Consider the following 23,245-nt stretch of genomic DNA (forward strand, 5'->3'; position numbering starts at 1 on the left):
TCATGCTCCTTGAGGATAGAAGAATCTCTTCTAAGGATAGGAGAGTCTCTTCTAGAGGGCTGCATTTCCCTTACTTAAAACTTCTATCAAAAAAAAGGTAGGTTACAAATCAGGAAACTACAACTTGGATAAAAAGATTTATGTAAGTTGGGGAGGGAACTCTGGGTCTCTCTAGGCTTCTCTTTCCTAGGTTTAGTCTTTAAAGAGGGGACGTGGTAAGCATGGATTCTTGGGTGGTAGGTGCTAAAACAATGCTCACCAGTTGAATGTAGATCAGCAACTAGGAAAGAATGGGGCCTAAAAGCACCAGAGAAAAAAATTCTAGCTTTTAAGATATACTTCCTGGTTTCCTTTTGGTTTCTATGCTTTCTTTCCTTTTATTACCCTCTAGCCATGGTAAAATCTTACTTAAATATTATAATTTTGTCTTGCTGTACCAAGACATATAAAGGAAAGAGTCATATAATCATATATCTCACTAGGCAAGAGCATTATAAGGACAGCAGCACCCTCCTTCCAGTGAGGCCAGTGAAGAGGGGAAGGGATAATGAGATCCCCAAGAGGGAAGTGAATATTGGGGACAAGAATTAGAACTCATGGACCAGTTAGTTACCCTTCTACATGTGGAGGTTCTTTTTCCATTTGTCAACCTTGGAGGATCTGGTTTCATTTAGCAGTTTTCCTATCAGAAGTTCATCAGTGACCTTTTTCATTGCATTTGCAGGGGCATGGAGGAATGAAAGCCAGATATTTTCATTCATACATTTAGTATTTATAGAAAACCTACTATAGACAAGCTTTATGCTTGGCACTTAGAATACAGTGGCATACAAAGTAGACATGGTCTCTAACCTTAAAAAAGCATACAATCTACATGAAATACAGACCATTCTTTGAATAAGCTTGGTTGAACATTGAAGGATAGAGAGGGATATAGCTGAAGGTCAGTATGAGAGATAAGAGAAGGGTAATGTTTAGTGACTGTTTGGATGTAGGAGATAAAAACAGAAGATGTCTGGGAATACTATCCAGATGGTGAAGAGTAACTTCTTCCATTAATCAGAGTAGGGAATATACTAGGAAGGACCAGACATGGGATGGAAAGATACTGAGTTCACGTTTACACATCTTGTTTGAGGGACTTCTCAGTCATTCAGGTGAGCAATACCCAGTTCTACTTCTGAACAGCTTCTGCTCATGAAACCTTAACTTGTTGTGAGATGTATCTATAGGTGCAGTTATTGAGAAGAGCATGAACCTGGAAGTCACAGAATCTTGGATTCCAATCTCAACTCCACTTCTTCCTTACTGGAATTTAGCCAATTGTTTAACCTCACTAAGCCTTGGATGTAGGAGATGATATAGGCTTAGTTTTCTTATCTTGTAAAAGCAAGGTAATACCTACCTTCCCAGGACTACTGTGAAAATTTAATGAGATAATGTATGTAAAGTTTATAGATTAGCACTTGGCATATACTGGGCACCCAAGAAATAGAATCTTTTAAAATCATTATCTTGCATGGTGTTAATAACACCAAGGTCAGGAGTTCAGATCACCATGCAGGCCAGCCACCAAGAAAAAAAAAAAAAAATTAAAAGATTAAAATGAAATAAAATAAAATTGTTATTTTTCTGTAAAATAATATTTGTCCTTCAATTTGATCGAGACTAATGAAATATTTCTAAAGTGTTTCATATTTAAACTGAAAAGTGCTATTTTGTGTAATCCTGTTATTGTTGGCATTCCCTAAGATTTTATAAGATTCTTGAATTATATTTTATTTTCCCTTAATTTACAACCTTGCTTTAATACTATTTTGCATTTTTAAGCCTCTTTATCAGGGAAAGTTACCATAAGTAAAAATAGAGCAGTTATGATTTTTCTCATAAAAGAGTAGCATGATAAGCAATTACATTCCTGAGCAAGGACTCAGTGGTGTTAAAAGATTATTCAATGATATTTATTAAGGCATGATAAGGAAGACTTTATTTAGGATTGTTGCAATAGGTATAGGGACCACTGCAACAGAGTCTTGCAGTGGGGGAGAGAGATTGGGCTCCACTCCAGATGGTTAAGTGGGAATTTATAGCCAGGGAGCAGTGTGGGGGTCAGTGGATGGAAAATTACTAAGAGGAAACATCAGGGATAAGGGGGATTCTGACTAAACCAACCTAACAGGATTTTTGCTCAAGACAGGCCAGGGTGATCACACATCACCTGGGGGATGGGGAGGATGAGGAACCTTATCAGATATTGAGGATGGTCAGATATCAAGGATGGGGGGTTTTTGCAAAACTGACTTAGCGGGATTCTTTGCTAAAACTGGATTTTACAAGGAAGTACACAGATGGCCCTAGGAGAAGATTTGGAAGCCTGACTGAATGCCAAGCAGAGAATCTTTGTCAATGTCTGCATTGTTATGGAAATTATTAAACATAACCATATTTAAGAACATATCTATATGTTATAAGAAATTTAAAGAATCTGTAGTTTAGGAAAATATAATTACCAATCAAATAAAATTTTATTTATGTGATACAGTTTTACACTGGTTAATTTAGAGTTCTTATGTTTACTTCTCAGCCTTTTGGCTAAGATCAAATGCAGAGTTCTGTGTTCATAATATCTGCCTTATTTTTGCTGCAACAAATAAAGTAAATAGATGTTATAGAATTAGAAGAACATCTTTAGGTCAGTACATTTTCATAATTACATTTTAGAAGAAAAATTGGGAAACAGGATTGTTTGATGAAGATATTGAGAAGTTTTTCTAATTTGGGGGGAAGCAGCATAGCATGTCAATGAGACCATGGACTTTGGAGTTACACCTTCAAATCAGTACCTCTGCCATTTACATTATACAGATTAATAACCTTTCTAAAATCCCATTTTCTTCATCTATAAAATATAGTACATATTATTATCCATTCTGATATTTCTGCTCTTTGAATATACCAAACTTAGCATTTTACACATGTTGTTTTTTCTACTCACATGCTTTTCTCTAAGATTTTCACATGGCTGCCTCCTCATTGTTTTGTACTCAAAATCCCGCTTTTTAGAGAGGTCTAAAAGCAGGCCACCTATTACCCTTTCTAATCTTCTTAACACTTATTTGTTTGTTTCATGCTTATTTTGATTTTTCCCCATGAGACTATGAGCTCCTTGAGAGCAATGACTCTGTTTTATTTACCACTGTACGCACAGTGACTTGTACATGGTAGGTGTTCCCAAAATACTTGTTAACCCATTGGCTCCATAAAATAATGTATGTATTACACTTAAGTGTTTGGAACCATTTGCTCTACCTGTTTGTATGTTTGTTTTCCTATGTCCTGTGTCGTTCTAAAAAGTCTTGAGCCATCTTAACATACATACTATATATATTAGCTAATAGTTAATAATTATTATTATTAATAATAATAGTTACTATTCACAGTGTATTTTCTCTGTACCTATGCTATGTGCCAGGTCATTTACATAAATCTCTTTTAGGTTCCACATTAATGCTGTGAAAGGTACTGTTATTACTCCCATTTTTACAGATAAGGAAGCTGAAGTTCTGAGAGTTTAAAGGACTTGCCCCAAGACGCATAGGTAATAAATCATGCCTGTCTCCAAACAAAGCTGGTGTTCTTAACTTCTTTATAATGTTCTGTTCTATCACTTCCTCATAAAAGGGTTGGTATGCAGTTAGTGCAGTAGACTTTTTCTCATTAAGCTTTTTTTTGTTTGTTTGTTTTTTGTTTTTTGGTAGTGAGTATAGAGTTCAGGTACAGAGTTAGAGCTCAGATATTCATTCTTCTGACTTCCCAGTAGAAAGGCTTTCTGCTTTCTTGAGGTACCATCTCATCAGCTCTGGTTGATTAGCCTCACACTTTACACTTGTAAATGGAAAAATCAAAACTTAAGCTTAATTCTTTGTTCATTGCACACAGCCTGGTTTTTAACTTTATCCATAATAACATTGCAGCTGTACCCAAGCTCTCATTTTTTCTGTGAAACTTCTGGTAAATCTCTTGAACTTTTTGGGCCTCAGTCTTCATCTGTAAAATGAGGGGAGTTGGACTAGTTTTTTTTCATTCTTTTTTTCCCCTAAGGTTCACTGTTGTTGTACAGTTCTGTGTGTTTTGACAAATGCATAATGTCATGTATTCACTATTACAGTATCATACAGAATGGTTCTACCATCCTAAAAATCTCCTGTGCTCCACCTGTTCATCTCCCTCTCTCCCCCTGGACACCTACCAGCCATTGGTCTTTCTACTGCCATTATAGTTTTGCTTTTTCCAGAATGTCATATGGTTGGAATCATATAGTATGTGGCTTTTTAGAATGGTTTCTTTTACTTAGCAATATGAATTTAAGGTTCTTCTATGCCTTTTTATAGCTTGAGAGCTCGTTTCTTTTTATTGTGGGGGGGCATGGCTGAGGCCCTCAGCTCCCCACTGTCCTGGCTTGGGAGCCTGGGGGGGTTTCCAGGCTTTCTAGGTTTTATAGGTGTTCTTTAGTGGTGTTAGACCTTTACTGGTTAATATCAGAACTTTGTCTCTGATCTGTGGGTTTTTTGTTTTTTCTTTCAGCTCTGTGTTGGTTTATTTGCTATTCTCACCACTAAACTGCAGTTTTTGTCCTTTGGTTACTTCTAAAATGGGGGAACTTCCTTTGGGAACCAATACTTGAGCTCTGTGGCTAAGCTAAATTGCTGCTTTGCTGCTAATCCTCTGGGAAGGCTTTTTATGCAGCTCAGGTTTTAATTGTTGGCCTTGTAAGCACTTCCAGGTCTTGTGAGGTCCCATACACCTGGGTTGTGTGGAAACTCTGGTCTGGGCCTGAGTCTTTTCAGCAAGCTGCACTCCTGCAGATCTATACTCCTGGCCAGTCTCCACTGAGTGGGCCTGTGCTGATTGGAGGGCAGATCAGCTGTTCATGCTGTGCCCCAGTGTTCCCTCAGTGGGCCTGTCTCCCCCACTGCCCACATTCCAAACACTCTCCATGGGATGGTCTGTGTGCAGGTCCCTTGTGATGACTCACCAGCCTCTTTTCAGTTGTCCGTGGCTCCTCCCTCCTGTGTGTGTCCACAGGAACCCTGTTAGTGGGGTGGTCTTGCTGGCCTGCGGGGCCTCCAAGGCCCTCTTCTGCCCTACTGCCTCCAAGCAACTTCATGCAAAGGGCACAGCTGCGGCTTCTGCCAGCTCTTGCTCTGTGTGCTCACCAGGGCCAGCCTTGAAGTGGTCAGGGCTGAAAATGGTCAGAGCGGTCCTTTCCTTCTCTCATCATGGCTTCTCCTGTCTTCATGAACTCCATAGGTCTCTCTTCCTTTTCCCCTAAGCTCTAGTGGCCCCAGCGTGGTATTCATTGCTTTTTAATAGTTTTAAATTGGTTGATTGTGGGAGAGAGTGATGCTGGGTACTGTCTATTCCGCCATCTTGATTGGAAGTCATGTTTAGTTTTCTAAGAAACTCACAGGTGTCTTCCAAAGTTTCTGTACTATTTTGTATTTCTACCACCAATGATTGAGAGTTCCTGTTGCTCCACATCTATGGCAGGATTTGGTATTGTCAGCGTTTTGAATTTTAGCCATTCTAATAGGCGTATAATGATATCTCATTGTTGTTTTTGATTCCCTAATGACATATGTTGAGCATTTTTTTATATGCCTGTTTGCTGCCTATATTTCATCTTTGGTGAGGTGTCTGTTCAAATCTTTTGCCCTTTTTTTTTTGACAGTTGGCCAGTATAAGGATCTGAACCCTTGACCTTGGTGTCGTCAACACCACACTCTACTAAGTGAGCTAATCCATCAGCCCTTTTGTCCATTTTTTAATTGGGTTATTTATCTTCTTATTGTTGAGTGTTAAGAGTTCTTTGTAAATTTTGGGCACAAGTTCTTTATCAGATATGCATTTTGCCGATATTTTCTCCATGTCTTTGGCTTGCCTCTTCATTCCCTTAAGTGTCTTTTGTAAAGCAGTTTTTTATTTTTTATTTTTATTTATTTTTATTTTTTAAAAAGATGACTGGTAAGGGGGTCTTAACCCTTGACTTGGTGTTGTCAGCACCACGCTCAGCCAGTGTGCAAACCGGCCATCCCTATATAGGATCTGAACCTGCGGCCTTGGTGTTATCAGCACCACACTCTCCCGAGTGAGCCATGGGCTGGCCATAAAGCAGTTTTTTATTTTAATGAAGTCCAACTTACCAGTTTTTTCTTTTATGAATCATGCTTTTGGTGTTGTATTTAAAAAGTCATTGCCATGCCCACTATCACCTAGATTTTCTCCTATGTTATCTTCTAGGAGTTCTTTAGTTTTGTGTTTTACACATAGTTCTATGATTAATTTTGAGTTAGTTTTTTGTGAAAGGTGTACGGTCTGTGCCTAGATTTATATTTTTATTAATAAAGTTGCTGCTGGATCTGAAATTATTAATTATTTTGTTCAATAATATTAAAAGGTGAAAAAACTTTTTTTTAGAACCAGTATACTAAATCTTTACAACTATGTAAGTGTTGTTCTTCAAAACTGTTCCTTTGGACTTGAAGTCAGCCTAGGGATGTAGCAAAGAGATAAAGCAGACCTTTATCTAGAATACATTAGGAGACAGGACTAACAGTTCCATTTCAGTGCTGTATTTCTCTTATTTGTTGTTAACATATGCTTTTGGCTGAGTGCTATAAGTGCAAATTGTTAGTCCGGGAGATTTCCTACAATTTGGAATATTATTCTCTGATTGAATTATCTTGCTATTTGTCTACACTGTCATCTCTTTGCTACTTTTCTGCCTAATCATACATGTTTACAAAAATTCACCTGTGGTTTCTCCCCAATAGTTTGACCCTTTTATACAATAAAACACTGCAGCTATCTGAACCTGAAGTATCTCCTATGATGACTGACTTCAGTGTACGTTTTTAAAGGAAATTATCCCAATTATCTACCATTTAGTAACAAGTGATTTTGCCTTCAAATGCTTCCTTGGTTTTTCTTTTGGCTTGCTGAAAATGTCTTGTTAACCAAGTATTATGTGTGTACGTGTGTGTGTGTGTGTTGCCCAAGTGATTCATAAAGGCTCTTAAATTTTAAATCTTTAGATTTTATTTTTAAGGTTTCCTTAAAGTTGATTTGAATTCCTTAACAAGATTGATTTCAATGATGCTTTTTTCAGCCTTTCAAAAAAGCCTCCTTTCTGAAACACTGTCATACATACTCTTCTCAGAATACAGTCCTTTTTTTGTGTGTTATTTTGCTTCTCTCTTTTAGGAATAAATGAATAAACCACTTAAGTCAAGTTTGCTCTTTAGTATTTTCTCCAATTTTTCTGTCTTTTGTTTCTCCAAATTTACCATAATGTACTTTGAATATCTAAATGTCCAGTATTTTTGGCATATGTTAATGGACAGTTTTTTAAAAAACAATAATTGCCAAATCTATATTCATTTTGCCCTTCTTGAAGGAATTGTGAGCCAACTCTAGCATATATATACAATTTATGACATGAATTTTATAAACCAATCTTATTGGTGGCTTTATTTTTATTTTCTACACTTATTTTCCTTATCCACATGTTTTATGGGAATATATGCACATATACAGGTATTATATTAAAATTCTGTGTCATTTAAAAAATTAAATATTTAAAACAAAAATGAAAATAGAGTAATATAATAAACACCCTTTAAACTACCCACTGGAATGAACAAATGTTAATATTTTATCTCATTTGTTTTATTTTTTTTCTACAAAATAAAATATTCTGTATGTTATGAACGTGCCCTTGGCACAGTAACATATTGTCTTTATGTTTTTAGAAAATTTTACATAGAAGACATCTTAACTATACCTATCATTCTGTAACTTGCTTTCTTCATTCAATGGTATGTTTTCAGAGTATATCTATGTTGCTAAATGTAGCTCTAGTTTTTAAAATTTTCACTGCTATATTGTGGTTCACTGTATAAATATGACACAATTTACTTATCCAGTCCCGATTAATGTATACTTGGGCTATTTTTTCATTTTTTTCAATTGCAAGCAATGCTGCAGTGAACATCATGGTACCTATCTCCAAATGAACATGTGCCATTTTTTCCAAGGTTCACTTATAAATATTGAGAAATGGAATTACTAAATTATAGACTAGGAAGGTACTTCAAAAAGTTCATGGAAAGATTCATGTTATCTTTTAACTCTTTTTCCATGAACTCTTTGAAGTACCCTTGTATACACAGCATCACAATTTTCAAATTGCCCTCTAAAATTTTATACAGTACCAGTTTACACTCCACCAGTAGTACATGGGGATTTTCATTTCACCAAAGCTTAATATTAACAGGCTTCTTTTTAAGTTTCTGTCAACCTAATGGGTATGAAATAATTAAAAAAAAATTTTTTTTTATTGTTTTAATTTGCATTTTCCTGATCATTGAAGTTGAGCATGCTTTTGTTTTATTGGCTATTCATGTTTTCTCATCTTTTAAACCACTCGTATCTTTTGTCCCTTAATTGAGCTTTTTGTTTTTCTTAATGATTTGTACAGTTGGCACTGTTTCTGTATTTCAGATCCTCATCTTTTATGTTATATATGTTGATTTTTTAAAAAACTTTATCAATGGTGTTTCTTATTGTATAGAAGTTTTAATTTTAATGTAGTAAATTTTAATATAGTTTTATCACTTTTCCTTTTTTGATTTGTAAATTGTCCTGTTTAAAAAATCTCTTCAGGCTGGCTGGTTAGCTCAGCTGGTTAGAGTGCAGTGTTGATAACACCAAGGTCAAGGGTTTGGCTCCCCATACTGGCCAGCTGCCAAAAAAAAAAAAAACTCTCTTCATACTCAAAGTCTGAAACACATTTTATATTTTCTTCTACAATAGTTAAAGTTTCTTTGTTCACATGAAGGTGTTCAGTCTAGCTGGAATTTATTTTTGTGTTTGGCATGGAGTAGATGTATGTGTATTTTTTACAATGTGGTTAACATGTTATCCTGGCACAAATTGTGAATGGCCAATCCTTTCTCCATGAAAATGCTCTCTTTTTCATATGCCTGATTTCCACATATATGAAAGCCTATTTTTGGACTCTCTTTTCAGTTCTATTGGTCTCTTTGTCTCACTTTAGGCCAGTACCACTATTTTAATTACTGAAGTGCTACAATAAATCTTAGTAACTAGAAGAACAGACCCATCTCCTGGTCCTTTTTTCACAAAGATCTTATGAATTTTTATTTGGCATTATCCCTGCCAATTTTTATAAGTAGATACCTGTCGGCTACTTTTGAAGGTACGTTAACTTTACAATTTTTATGTGCCATTCAGTTAAATATACCAGAGTGGTTATTTACTAAATCAAGTGAGTTTAGATACACAAACACTATATTCTTTAACCCTTTTTTATAGGACAGTCTTTTTCTTTCTCATCCTTTAATCTCCCATACTAAAAACATAAATTACCATGTATGCAACAAAGATGCTTTAGACAATTTGCTCTTTGTCATTTCTATTATCAATTGTTATTTCTTGTTATCAATTACATATCTCATAATATCTTGATAGTAGTCTCCTCTGTAGAGCTGCTTTGAAGATTCTACATGTAAGCGTTACCTGAAGTCTGTTCTGTGAAATGCTAATCTCTCGAGAGGATCCTCAAAAAAAGATTTCTGTTGCAAATAACTTTGAGAAATACATGCTCCATCCCTGTTTTGGAGATTCATAATGTTAGTAGCATATTAAAGATACTGACAAGACTCGTAGTTAAAGAAATTGGTCAATTTTGTTTTACCTATTTCCCCAAATTTATTCATCTGGAGATCTACTTAATTTGGGAAGCAATTCCAATTAACATCCTATGAAACTAGTATTCCATAGGATGTTTTGGTACATACTATTTAATAGTATAAATCTTTAATGTGTTGTAGATATATAATCTTTAAATATTAAAAAGTATATTTGTTTTTATTCTTGTTTTTGTTCTTTAAGTCAACTTATCTTCATAATTTTCTTTGTAGTGTGGTTTGTACCCCCTTCCCCCAACTGTTCCCCTCCTCAGACCAAATTACTTTTATTCCTTTAATCATTTAGCTCATCTTTGTTGAGACCCTGGGAGCACATACTAGAAATACAAAGATGAATAAAATGCAATTCCAGTTCTCGAAGACCTAACACACCGATTTTATGGGTTAGGGAAGCCATCTATACGGGATATTCCTCACATCTTTATGTAGTTGTAGAGATCCGTGATCACCACTTTGCATCTACCTATTCAATACCATGAGGAAAATGTTCTCAATATATGTTTTTGTAAAGACTTTACTTACTAAATCCAAGATGAAAGATTGTAGTCATAGCATTATTTTATATACCACAAAGAAAAAATACTATCAAATATAATTTAAAGGTAAATCCTGATTTCAGAGATGTTAAATGTGAAAAAATGTATGCATTATATACAGAAGTAAATGTGTGTTAACTGTTAAGTGTATTTTATTTTATGTATTTCTACAACATGAATTAAGTGCAACAAATGCTTATTGAATGATTACCGTGTAGTAAGTCCAGTTGTTTGTTAGAGTTGTTTGTCCAGTTCATTGTTAGAGGAAGTTGGGAGGAAGTGAGTGGACAGGAGGAAGAAATGGAAGGAAATATTTATTTATGGGTTTATATGTGTAAGCTTTTTTTAAAGGAGAGAATAATTTCCTCCAAAGTGTCACTTTAAAGGTGTTTTATGTTTTTCTCCATTGTGATCTCTACATTGGGTCTATTTGTAGGGAAAACAATTCTAGTTATAGTGTTTATTTTCTTTAAATTTACAAATGTAATTGTGCTCAACCAAACATGTTTCTCTTTGTGTGGATTTATACTATGGAAAAATGTTAACCTTAAGCTGGCATCTGTCTGCTATCAGCAGTTATATTAGTTGGCTCACCCACTGTCAGTGTGTACACTCAGGGAATGCACACTTATCTTAATTTTGGCTTAAATTTATAAACAGCATTAAGAAAATAAATCTGTTAATTTTATTTGTTTGTTTGAGGCCAAATATAGGAAAAATTGGATCATCTATGATTTGTGAAAAGCAATGCAAAAACAGAAAGGGCACCACATTTAGAGTCTGGAGACCTGAGTTTAATTCTGGCTTTGCCATTTATTAGATGTGTGACCTTAGTCAGTGATGGAGTTTGGATGTGTTGTCCACTCCAAAACTCATGTTGAAATTTGATCCCCAATGTAGCGGGGGGGGGGGGGGGGGGGGGGGGGGGGGGGGGATTGGAAACTGATTGAGTCATGCGGGCGGATCCCTCATGAATGGATTAATGCTCTCCCTGGGGGAGGGGGGAGTAATGAGTGAGTTCTCTCTCTCTTAGTTCCCTCGAGACCTGATTGTTTAAAGGACCCTGGCACCTCCTCTCTCTCTCTCTTGCTTCCTCTCTCTGCTTCCTGTCGCCATGTGATCTGCTTGTACCTGCTGGCTGCCTGCCACTTTCCGCTATGAGTAGAAGCAGCCTGAGGCTCGTGCCAGACGCAACTGTCCCAGAATCGTAAGCTAAAGAAACTTGTTTAGGGCCGAGCCCGTGGCGCGGCGCTGGGAGCGCTGCGACGCTCCTGCCGCGGGTTCGGATCCTATATAGGGCTGGCCGGTGCACTCACTGGTTGAGTGCCGGTCACGAAAAAAAAAGGACAAAAAAAAGAAACTTGTTTATAAATTACCCAGTTTCAGGTATTCTGTTATAGCAACACAAAACAGACTAAAACAGTCAAGTCACCTAATCTTTTTGTCTCAGTTTCCTTATAGGTTACAAAATGACTATAGTAATGATACTTTTAAGATTGTTAAGACTAAATTTGATGTTTAAAATCTTTGTGAATGGTAATATTTTTCAAATGTTAGTTGATGGTTTTTAAATTTTTGCTTTTTAGCACATATGAATATACTATAGAAGACTACATGTATTTTGCAGAATTGAGTTCATCACTTTTGATTTATCTGTAATTATATGAGCCTTAGTCAAAAAAAGGAATGTAAATTCATTTTAGGTATTTTCTAGAATTTCATTTTCTCCCTATTAAGCATTTTAGAGATACTTTTATTAACAACAGAGTAGGCAAATTGATGTATATGTTATTCTATTTATATATGTACAGTTTCTATTTTTTCTAGGTTCTGATTATCATAAAGCTTTTGATAAGAGGTTAACTAAGAGAAACTTTTTCTAAAATAGAGTATTATTGACTGGAGAAATAGTCTCAGGACATGGTGAGAATTATGAACTTCAGGAATTTTGTCTGAATCTTAAAGAACTCTAGTAATGCCTTAATTAAACAGCTCCAGGCTATTTGACAGTATGCACCAAAAGCATTAGTCTTTGAATTAACAATACAATTTCTAAACTGTATCTTGATGAAAAAATGAGTAACTTACATAAACATTTATGTACTGCCATTAAAAAACCACCCATTAAAAGAATACTTATACAAGAAAATGCTTATCATGTAATATTAAGTAGAAAGGCAATTTACACATTTTGTGCTATAATTCTGACTTGCTTAAAATAATAAAAGTCTGATTTAATGTATACCAAAAATGTTAATATTTTAGATTGGTAGAATTTACAGTGATTATTTTCTCCTATAATTTTCAAATTTTGTGTAATGAGCATGTATTACTTTTGTAATCAAGGATATATGTATATAAAATTTATTTATTTATTTTGTCAAATCTTGTTCCCAATACTCTCACTCTGGTCTCTCAGCCAGCACAGTAAAGTTTCATGGATATGTATATATATATATATATATATATATATATATATATATATATATATATATATATATATATATATATATAATGTAAGTATAAGAAGCTGTAGGCAGTATTCATGTACATAAGAACAATATTGTTTGTGATTGAACTTATCAGTCTGAATGCCTTTGGCTGTACCTTTTGTCTTTGCTACTCTACAACCCTTCTGTCTTTTGATGGACCATAATTTGCAGTGATAGGAATTTTTTAATTGAAGGATGAAAGGTGGTCATATTAAAGGAGGCTGGGAGTCCTGTCTTAGCCAGGACTAGTCTGGACTGGACTGGAAAACTGGGCCAACTACCATAATGAAAGCAGCCTTTGGGGGTCAACACCACTTTCTCTGGGGCACCAAAGTCGTACTAGTTTAGAGTGAGTTCAGAGTTCCAAGTTGGCTAGGCATTGCATTTGTTTCCTTCTCGAGACTGTGACCTGTTCCTCTTCCCACCTCTAGCACTTAGCACAAAGTTTGGCACACGTTAGACACTTAGCAAACAGACTTCTAACATTAGTTTTACTGAAAAGTCATTTCAATTTTAAATGAAATGAATTAAGCAGACACAGTCATAGGCAACTTCTATATTGGATGCAAGCAAAGTTCATAGGAGCAATAGTGAACTTGTATGTTTAGCAATCACAGGGTCTTCTCTGTGCTTTTTCTATCTTGGCTGCTAGGGGTACATTGGAAGGCCCTCAGCACATTCAGCATCTGGCACAGTCAGCTATAAGTAAAATATGCATATTGAAAACTGATGAAGAAAAAAAATTTTTTTTTTTTTTTTTTTTGGCGGCTGGTGCATATGGGGATCTGAACCCTTGACCTTGGTAATATAACACTGAGCTCTAACCAACTGAGCTAACTGGCCAGCCCAAGAAATGGAACATTAAAGAGGAGGGTGATACAAATTTTCATACATTGTAGGTAAAATGTATTTTTATTAACTTAATTAAGCTTCTACCTCAGCTAGGCAGGAAAATCAAGTTTTTTCCTTTTGCCCTCTGTACTATTCAACAACATATGCTATTCCTCATGTTAAGAACTTAAAAGCTGTGCCAACAAGTCTAGTTTGAAAAAAAAGTAAGAGCTTAATGGTATCTCTTTACAGATCAGCCTGTCAACATCCCTGTCCATCAGTAGATTACTTCAGCCCTTCAGAACAGTTGTTCACCTCAGACACATGGGTCAAAAGGCAGTGTAGTTAAGATATCGCAGCTTGCTAATAGGAATAAGAATTAGAATTATGAATTTGGAGCTGTCAGTACCAAAGAGAACAATGTTATGACAAACCTAAGTTTCTGTAGCTTTTTCATAGAATAACTCAGACACTGCTGTCAGTGACTAGAACCTTCTCTGATCTGAATGGCATAAATGTCTTCCTGTTACATTATATTGAGATAACTTTAGTAGGATTTATCTTGGAACTTTGCATGGCTTTTAATTCATTTCAAGCATTTATTATTATTAATGTTTAACAAGCATTTATTAAGTATTGACTTAGATGCTAAGGTGACAGAGGTGAATGAGACTTGATCCCTGTTCTCAAGGCTTACAGTTTAATGGGGAGACAGGAACAGATTATTTCAGTATAACATATTAAGCGCATAGGTATGCACAGAGGAAAGTTGATTAGCCCAGCCTCAGGGAGCCAGGAAAGGGAAAGCTACATGAACGGATTAACTGATAAACTGTGTCTTACATAATGGGTGAGAATATTCTAGGAAGAGAGAACAATATGAACACTAGAAACATGCATTCACTCAGTAGGAGCAAGAGAAAAGACCTAGATAGAGAACAGCTCATGGAGGGCATTATATGCCCTGAGAAGATACTTGACCTTTATTTTGAAAGCACTGAGCCATCACTGAAGAGTGCACTGAGCCATCACTGAAGAGTTCTAAGTGCTGAAGTGACGTGGCTGGATTGTAATTTTAGGTAGATCACTCTAGAGGCACAGTAACAGATAGTTTTAGTGTGGCAGGATTAGTAGCAGGAAAATCACTTCAGAAGGCCATTGTAATAGTCCAGGAGATAAACGTTGAGGGCCTAGGCAAGGGTGTCTAGGCAGTGGTGGTGAGGATGGGAGAGGATAGGTAATTCAAGAAGTGTTTTATGTGTTGAAATCCTCAGAACTTGAGGGTTGGGGGCAGGGTGGTAATACCATAAAGTGAGATTAAGAATGCATGAAAAAAACCAGTTTTTAGGGGAAAGATGATATGTTAAATTTTGGATAAGTTTGAAGTGCCTTTGGACATTCAAGTAAATATGAACTCATGTTAAAATTCAGAGAAATGGAGTCAGTATTTGATAAACAATAAATTATCATGTTGGGCAGAAGTAAAGAATAAATAAACCAGGACAAACCCCAAAGTGATATTGTCACTTACGAAGGGCTGGAGCTGGAGAAATGCATAAGGCATAAAAATTGAGTTTGTGCAGTAATAGTGTAAGGTTACTATAAGTATGTAAAATACTGTAGGGGAATCAAGCATTCCACTTTGTGAAAATTCATCTTATATACCATTTGGGATTACCTATTGGAGACTTTAGGATTATAATATGATATAATATTTTGAAATACTGGATATAATTTAGTTTTTTATAGTTCAAAAGAGATTTTGGATTTTGTGGTTTCTGAGTATCATAATGCACATCAGTGATTTTACTGACAAAATTTTGGATATAATATCTAAAATATAAGGACTTCTGAATATCAATAATAGCTAACATTTATTGAGTGCTTAGTGTGCACCAAGTTCTATTCTAGTACTTTATGTTGATTCATTACACATAGTTCTCTTAAATAGGTAGACAGTCTTCTTATTCCCATTTTATAGGTAAGAGGAAAGTTTAAGAAACTTGCCTCAGATCACACAGGATTCATTCCCAAGAAGTCTGGCTGCAGAGCCTGCCCCCTTAACCACTATGCTATACTGCCTTCTCAAGTAATATGTTACAGGTTTATTTGTTCTTTAGAGGGAATGGAAACGTGAAAATGCATTATATGAGCAAAAGTCCATATAAAGGTAACATTTCTGCGTAAAGTCATAAAACCTGCAGGAATAATTTAGTGTCAAGAATATATGTTATATCCAAAGAAAAATTATATTGTTTACTAGGGAGAAAGGAAACCTGACAATTCAGAAGAATTAGGGAAATAGAAATACAGGAAATTGAAATATTACATGGAAGGGAGAGAAGAATTTATGCCAGAGATTAATATTTTTAACGGTTTAGTTCTAAGGAAACTGAGACTCCCACAAAAGAATGGTAAACAGTTTATTATCACTGCCACTCTTACCATTGTATATTTATATAATACTTTATATTTTTCAGAGCTAAGAGAAAGGAAGTGACTATATGCCATATAAATGTCAGAAACAGGAAAGAACCCAGGTCTTCTGACTCAATCCAGAAACCTTTCCATTACATTATATTCCTTAATAGAACTGTGCAGATTCAGTCCTGCCCCCAAACCCATGGACATAAAAGAGAAATGACTAACAAAATTGTCCATCAACACTAAACCCAAGAGAGTAGCAACAGTGCAAAGGGATGTAATGGTGATGAATGAATCAGTGGTGTTCTAATCTGAAAGACTGCCATGCTTCTAGAATCTGATGAACCCTTTTTATTTTTTTAACCAGACAAATTGAATGAGTATAGAATCTGGTGAACCTTTTCCTGAATTGCCTGCTGATTGACATATATGACAGGAAAGTCACCAAAAGAAAAATACTTAGGTATATAAATAATTGTTTTTCTTTCTGTTTAAGAACTATTGCTGTTGGTTATCTTCAGAGAGAGGAAGGCTGTGGGTATAGTTGCGAATCAGCAGTTCAGGAACAGAAAATTTTTTACATTTTATTTTGTGCCTTTCTGTGCTGTTTACCTTTTGTTACCTGTGGATATAGTACTCTTTAAAAATATGTTAATAGGGGTTTCTGTGTAATGGGATTATGAGCCATTTTAAAATATTTAAAATTAAATATATAGGGCCGAGCCCGTGGCGCACACGGTAGAGTGCTGCGCTGGGAGCGCGGCGACACTCCCGCCGCGGGTTCGGATCCTATATAGGAATGACCGGTGCACTCACTGGCTGAGTGCCCGTCAGGAAAAAACGACAAAAAAATAAAATAAAATAAAATAAATAAAATAAAATAAAAAAAAAGAAAAAAAAATAAAAAATAAAATTAAATATATATGATATATGAATTGTACTAACAAATTTCATCCCATGAGTTACTGAGAAGGTTGACCTTGACATTCAGAGTGGATTTTCCACAGATCCACCTAGAAACAATATGATTACATCATGGTTAGAAAAGCAGTGACACTCTAAAACCATTATTCCCTTGTTTCTGTGGGAAAGTGAATTTTAAACTATAGATAAGGATGTGGAAATGTTACTTCTTTCCGCCGTCTTAGAAAACCCCTACATTCACATACACACATACGAACATGTATACTTTTGCTTCTGGGGTAGGGCACAGCTTTACTGAGTAAAAGAGGTGTTCTGGGGGGGGAGTAGCAAGAATGGGGGTCAGATTAGAATTCTTGTATTATTTGTTCTAGACAGAACTGTGCTGTGAGAAGGACTCTGCGGACCTGCACCTACTAGAAGCAGGGAGAAGGTAGCAGTGGTTGTTTGCATAACTGATTTATTTGTAAGTCACACATTTGAGTTAGGGAACTCCCCACAGTGATCAGTTGGTGCTTATTTTCAGTATAAAGCAATTTAGTCCTCTAGCAACTTATTTGGATGAAATTCCTATATGATTTGGATATATTGTTATAAATAAAATTTGCAGTTTTATAAGCTCCCAGGTAACTATGGTGTGTAATTTGTACAGTGTTTATACTGCCTTTGGAAAAGATGCAAAATGTACGTTTGAATTAGAAATACACTGCTTTCCTGGAAAATTATAAAAGTGCGCAAAGAATTTTAACTGTGGTGTTGTTAAGAAAGGATTGATTTTTCTTACAAACAGCTAGTATATTCTGGATATAATGAAAATATTAAATTAGTCTTTGTGGCCTATGAGTGAAAGAAGGAATACCAAGGGTCAGACTAGGGGCTGAGCCCGTGGCGCACTCGGGAGAGTGCGGTGCTGGGAGCGCAGTGACGCTCCCGCCACGGGTTCGGATCCCATATGGGAATGGCCGGTGCACTCACTGGCTGAGTACCGGTCACGAAAAAGACAAAAAAAAAAAAAAAAAAGGGTCAGACTAGGACTGTAAATTATCATCTTTGGAAGGAAGAAAATTTGCTGTTCATCCTGTTCATCCTGTATCTATAACTTGTATACTTGTATAACTTGTATCTATACAGTTACCAAGGCCTGTGGTGAACTTTGCATCTAGTTCTGAAAGTCCCAGAGAGTGTGGAAGCATTTACAGGGATTCTAGCATACAGGTATGGGTGGGCTGGTCTTCCTCATTGTTTTTTTTGTTTTGTATTTAAATAGATGAGACTTTTATATTTAGAGGAATTATGAAAATGGTTAAATGTGATGGGATGGAAAAGGATTTTTATAGTTTTTAATAGTCTGTCTTTGTTTTATAGTTCTTTTAAAATAAATCAAATACCTACATGAAATTATGTATGGAATACATTTGAGAACCAAAAAGTAGCAGCCCCCTTCCCAAAGATTCTGGCTATTCAGAATAGCTTGGTATATATTTTATTTACTGTATTTTGGTGGTTCTAAGACATATTTTTTCACAGTTTAAAAAATTTCTAAAATAGGGAAACATCTTCTAATCATTATTGGCCTAGATTAAAGTTAGATTACTTCAGAAGGATTTACATTTGCCTCTGCTATTTATTTGCACTACTACCAACCTGAGGCCATTTAAAATTAAATTCTCTGTCTGAAAATTTTTTTGTTTTTTTGTTTGCTTGCTTTGCTTTGTTTTTGACCCCATTGGTTGTATAAATTCAGATTGCAAATTTGTGTGAATAGTATCTTTTATTTTATTTTATTTTATTTTTTTTGTCTTTTTCATGACTGGTACTCAGCCAGTGAGTGCACTGGCCATTCCTATATAGGATCCGAACCCACAGCGGGAGCGTCGCTGCGCTCCCAGCGCCGCACTCTCCCGAGTGCGCCACGGGCTCGGCCCAATAGTATCTTTTAGACTTTCAAGTTTCCTTGCTGTCTCTTTCTGAGTGATAGGTTTATTTTCCATTTACCCTGCATTGCATCTGTAGCCCTTCTGTTGTTCCAGCTTTATATTGGAGGTCTATTTTAGGTATTTTTCTCTTGTGGTACATAAAAAAATAATGCATTTTATAATAGGTGGTGGCTTAGATTTGATCAAAAACCCATCAGACACTTTCCCTCATCCTTCTTCAGAACTTGTTTACTCTTATTGTAGAAACACTTCTAATAAACTCAGTGTCATTGTTACACATTTCTTTACTCATTCCCATTGGTAATCAAACTTTAATTTTCATAATAACTCCATAGTTAATTAAAACTACATATTTCTGTGCCTTATCCCCAGAGATATATAGATATATCTGTTTCTTTGGACGTGGGTGAGACTCAGGAATCTGTGCTTTTAATAAACACCCTCAAGGTATTCTTCCCTGATTGTAGGACCACACTTAGAGATAGACTGCATACTCTAAAAGTGAATACTCATGGCTTCAGCTGCCATCTATATATATTGATGACTTCCAAATTATATCTTTATTTTATTTTATTTTCATTATATATATTTTTTATTGAATCATAATTGATTATACATATTTTTGGGATTCAATGTTGACATATGTTGATCAAATCAATATTACTAGGATATATATTGTTACAAATTGTACTTATTCTTTATGCCCCTTGTCCAATCTCTTCCTATCGCCTCTCCCTCCCCCCTCCCACCACTGATAACCCTAGATTTCTTTTCTCCCTCAAATTACGTCTTTAGTCTAAATCATTCCTCTTGAATGCTAAACTCATCTATACAATTGACATGTTGCTATTAAAGGCAGAATACAGTCCGATCCTTGCTATCTGGATTCAAATCTTAGCTCAGCTACTTAGTAACTCCATGACCTTGGGCAAGTTACTTAGTTGCCTCATGTAAAAAGAAATTAATATTAATATCTCATAGGGTTGCCTTGACTGTTCAGTGGATCAATACATGTAAAGTTCTTTGACCAGTGTCTAACACATAGAAAGGTCAATGTAAGTGTTAGCTGTTGTTTTTGCATTGTTGTTATCCCACATCACCTTAAACATGCCTAAAATGAATTTTTAATACCACCTCCACTTCCCTCAAAATCTGTTTTCTGCCTTGGCTACAGCTTTATTTCATTTCTTCCTTTCACTAATTTTCCTCCTCCATGTCATAGATTTTATGAATTCCACATTTTAATTTTCTTAATTTGTCCTCTCCTTTCTATTCCCATTTCTATTGCTTTGGTTCAGGTCTTTATTACCTTTTACATAGAGTTCTGGAATAGTGTCCTACCTGGACTTCTAGCCTTTGTTTTTTTTTCTTCACTCTAATTTCACAAAAATCTTTATGAAAGGCAATGTGATCATGCTTCTTCTTTGCTGGATGGCTCTTATTGCCTACAGAGTAAAATCCAAACACCTAGGCCTGGCATACAAAGCTCCTCAAATCTGGTTTCTGCTTCCTCTTCTGCAGCACCCAGGCACATATACAGTCTTTCAGCTTTAGTAAATTACTTGTAGTAGATCACTCAAAACACTGAATTCTCTCTTGCTTTCATAATTTTGCATAGTTAGGTAATATAGTGTGGTGGTTAAGTGTGTGAACTTTAGAGCCAGACTGCCAAGTCCTTACTTTGCCACTTAAGTAATTGTGTGACCTTGGATGAAGCAGTTTTTCTGTGCCACAGTTTCCTCGTCTGTATAGTGGAAATAATTGTGCCTCATAGCTTTGGTTAATAAGTCAGTTATCATTAGAAGTGTTCAATAAATGTGAGCTATCATTTTTACTATTACCATGCTATTTCTTCTGCTTGTATACTTCATCAGCTCCTCTACCCATTCTCTCACTTTCTTTTGCTGGTGAAATCCTAGTCATTCATTCTTCATGTATTATTTTAAGAACTAGCTCCTCCAGTATGCTGTTGCTGAAATCCCCAGACTCTGGGTTAGATGTTTATCCTCTGGGTTCTCACAGCACCCTATGTAGTATAATTAGCATGCTTCAGAGACAGCCAGAGATGGTATTTTTCACCTGTAATGTTTAATGAATCAGATTTGATTGCTTTGTTTTTTCTTATTTGTTATAGATTGAGAAATCAATTAGAAAGGTGTTCGGCTAAAAGCAAGTAAGCAGACACTTCATAAGCAGACAGCAAGGGAGGAGAGAGCAAGAAGTGAAAAGACAGAAAACAAAATCTATGACAGTCTGGGACTTTCCTTCCAATGAGGGATTTAACAGTCCAACAAGCATCACTGTGGGTCTCTGAATGTCATTACGCATAATCAAAATGCTATGATGATATCCTCAAGTCATCCCAAAGATTAAATTGTATTGAGTTTACTATACCTAAATGGAAGCAAAGTAGTAGGTTAAAAGAAACATTTCTTTTAAAACTACTTGAAATACATTTTGATACTTAAATATAGGTAAGCTTTAGTTATTTATCATTGTCCAACAGCTCATTTCCCCTTTGGGCAGCCTGACTAATCTGTACACTCCCATTGTTAATTCTGACTTCTGAGTATGCCCAACCTATGAGGGAAAAAAAATGTAAAGGCCTAGAAAGTGGATCTGTAGTAACTAATATTAGTTCTGTCAACTTTTAATTTTTTTTTTTTTTTTTTTTTTTTTTTAAGATGACCAGTAAGGGGATCTTAACCCTTGACTTGGTGTTGTGAGCACCACGCTCAGACAGTGAGCGAACCGGCCATCCGTATATGGGATCCGAACCCGGGGCCTTGGTGTTATCAGCACCGCACTCTCCCGAGTGAGCCACGGGCCGGCCCAACTTTTAATATTTTTTGACCCAGTCTCTAAACTCTTTCTCCATTTATTAAGTTTGCCATCAACCATTCTAAAAAAAGAAATGGTTAGAAATGAGTTAAGTTCAATAGAAGTAAGTATACCTTTATACTTACGATAAATATAATAAATATTGTAAGAATGTTGAAACCCCCTTCAAAATCACTTATTTGAAAAAAGTTAGAGCTTCCTGAAGAAATATTACCCATAATATTTAAAAATCCTAAGAATTATTATTTACTTAAATAAAATGATTATTAAATTAAAACACTGTATGCAAAAAGTACATACCAAAGCATGACATATGGTATTTTTTAAAGTGAAGACAGTATTTACTGAATTGTTGGGTTCAACCATAACAAACATTAGCATAGGGAAATAGAAAAGAGTTGTTGATGTAACAAATTAAATTCAGGGGATTCATTTTACAAATATTTTTTAGATTAGGCCCTGAGGATACAGTGCCCCTTTGCAGAACATAGGAGTTTGGACTGTGGAAATTTACAGAAAAAATAAACGTGTTGCCCTCACTGAGTTTGTGTTGAGATAGCAAGCATGAGACACTGTATTAGTCCATTTTGTGTTGCTGTAACAGAAATACCTGAGACTGGGTAATTTATAAGGGAAAGATTTATTTGGCTTACAATTCTGGGAGAGCTGCATCTGGCACAGGTCTCAGGCTGCTTCTATTCATGGTGGAAAGCAGCATGCAGCTGGCGGGTACAAGCAGATCACATGACAAGAGGAAGCAAGGCGGTGGGGGGAGGTGCCAGGGCCTTTTGAACAACCAGCTCTGGTGGGAACTAATAGAGCGAGAACTCACTCACTAATCCTCCCTTCTCCAGGAAGTGCATTAATCCATTCATGAGGGATTTGCCCCCCTGACTCAGTTTCTGACACTGCCACACTGGGGATCAAATTTCCACATGAGTTTTGGGAGGACAAAACATGCAAACTCCGTCAGATACTTACAAATGAAAATATCAAAGTGCCTCCAACAGATATCCATATAAGTAATTGATACTCTACATATCCAGCTGTTTTCTAGCTCTGTGGAAATCTAGTTAAAAAACCATTTTAGTAGATTTTTGTTTTTCATTATGAAAGTAATATGTGTTCATCGTAGAGAATGTATAGGAAGGTAGAAATAAGAACATGAAAGTCTGTTGTCCATCTATTAACATTTTAATACATTTACTTGGTCTTTTATTTATGCCTATTTTTGTCCTTTTTAAAGTGGACTATAATTAGACAATTTTATATTCTTCCTTATTCACTTTATGTTAAATCAGGAGCATTTTCTCATAAACTGAATAGTCAAACTAAATCTTGGTAAAGATGATGAGGAATCTAATCATTTAAGTAATCTTGGACATTTTAAGTTCTAAACGTATTGGATATAAATTTAGTAAGGAGAAATCTAATTAATAGGTAAAACATTCATAAACTTGGTCATATTAAAT

At 35.6% G+C, this 23,245-nt stretch overlaps 1 protein-coding gene across 6 annotated transcripts in view; it reads left to right on the plus strand.

The window, feature by feature from the left end:
• Nucleotides 1-23,245, plus strand: part of CEP57L1 (centrosomal protein 57 like 1) — a 65,312-nt gene that overhangs the window by 7,146 nt on the left and 34,921 nt on the right. Inside the window, exon 1 of one of the 6 annotated variants that reach the window (XM_063097062.1) lies at nt 5,769-5,791. The exons of 4 other annotated variants lie outside the window; for them this stretch is intronic. The gene's annotated coding sequence lies outside the window, so the exon portion shown is untranslated. Of the gene's footprint in view, nt 1-5,768; nt 5,792-16,506; nt 16,538-23,245 lie in introns of those variants that run through there. One more of the 6 variants, XM_063097060.1, reaches the window with a different exon arrangement.

Source organism: Cynocephalus volans, chromosome 5, assembly GCF_027409185.1.
Source record: "Cynocephalus volans isolate mCynVol1 chromosome 5, mCynVol1.pri, whole genome shotgun sequence".
NCBI lineage: Eukaryota > Metazoa > Chordata > Mammalia > Dermoptera > Cynocephalidae > Cynocephalus > Cynocephalus volans.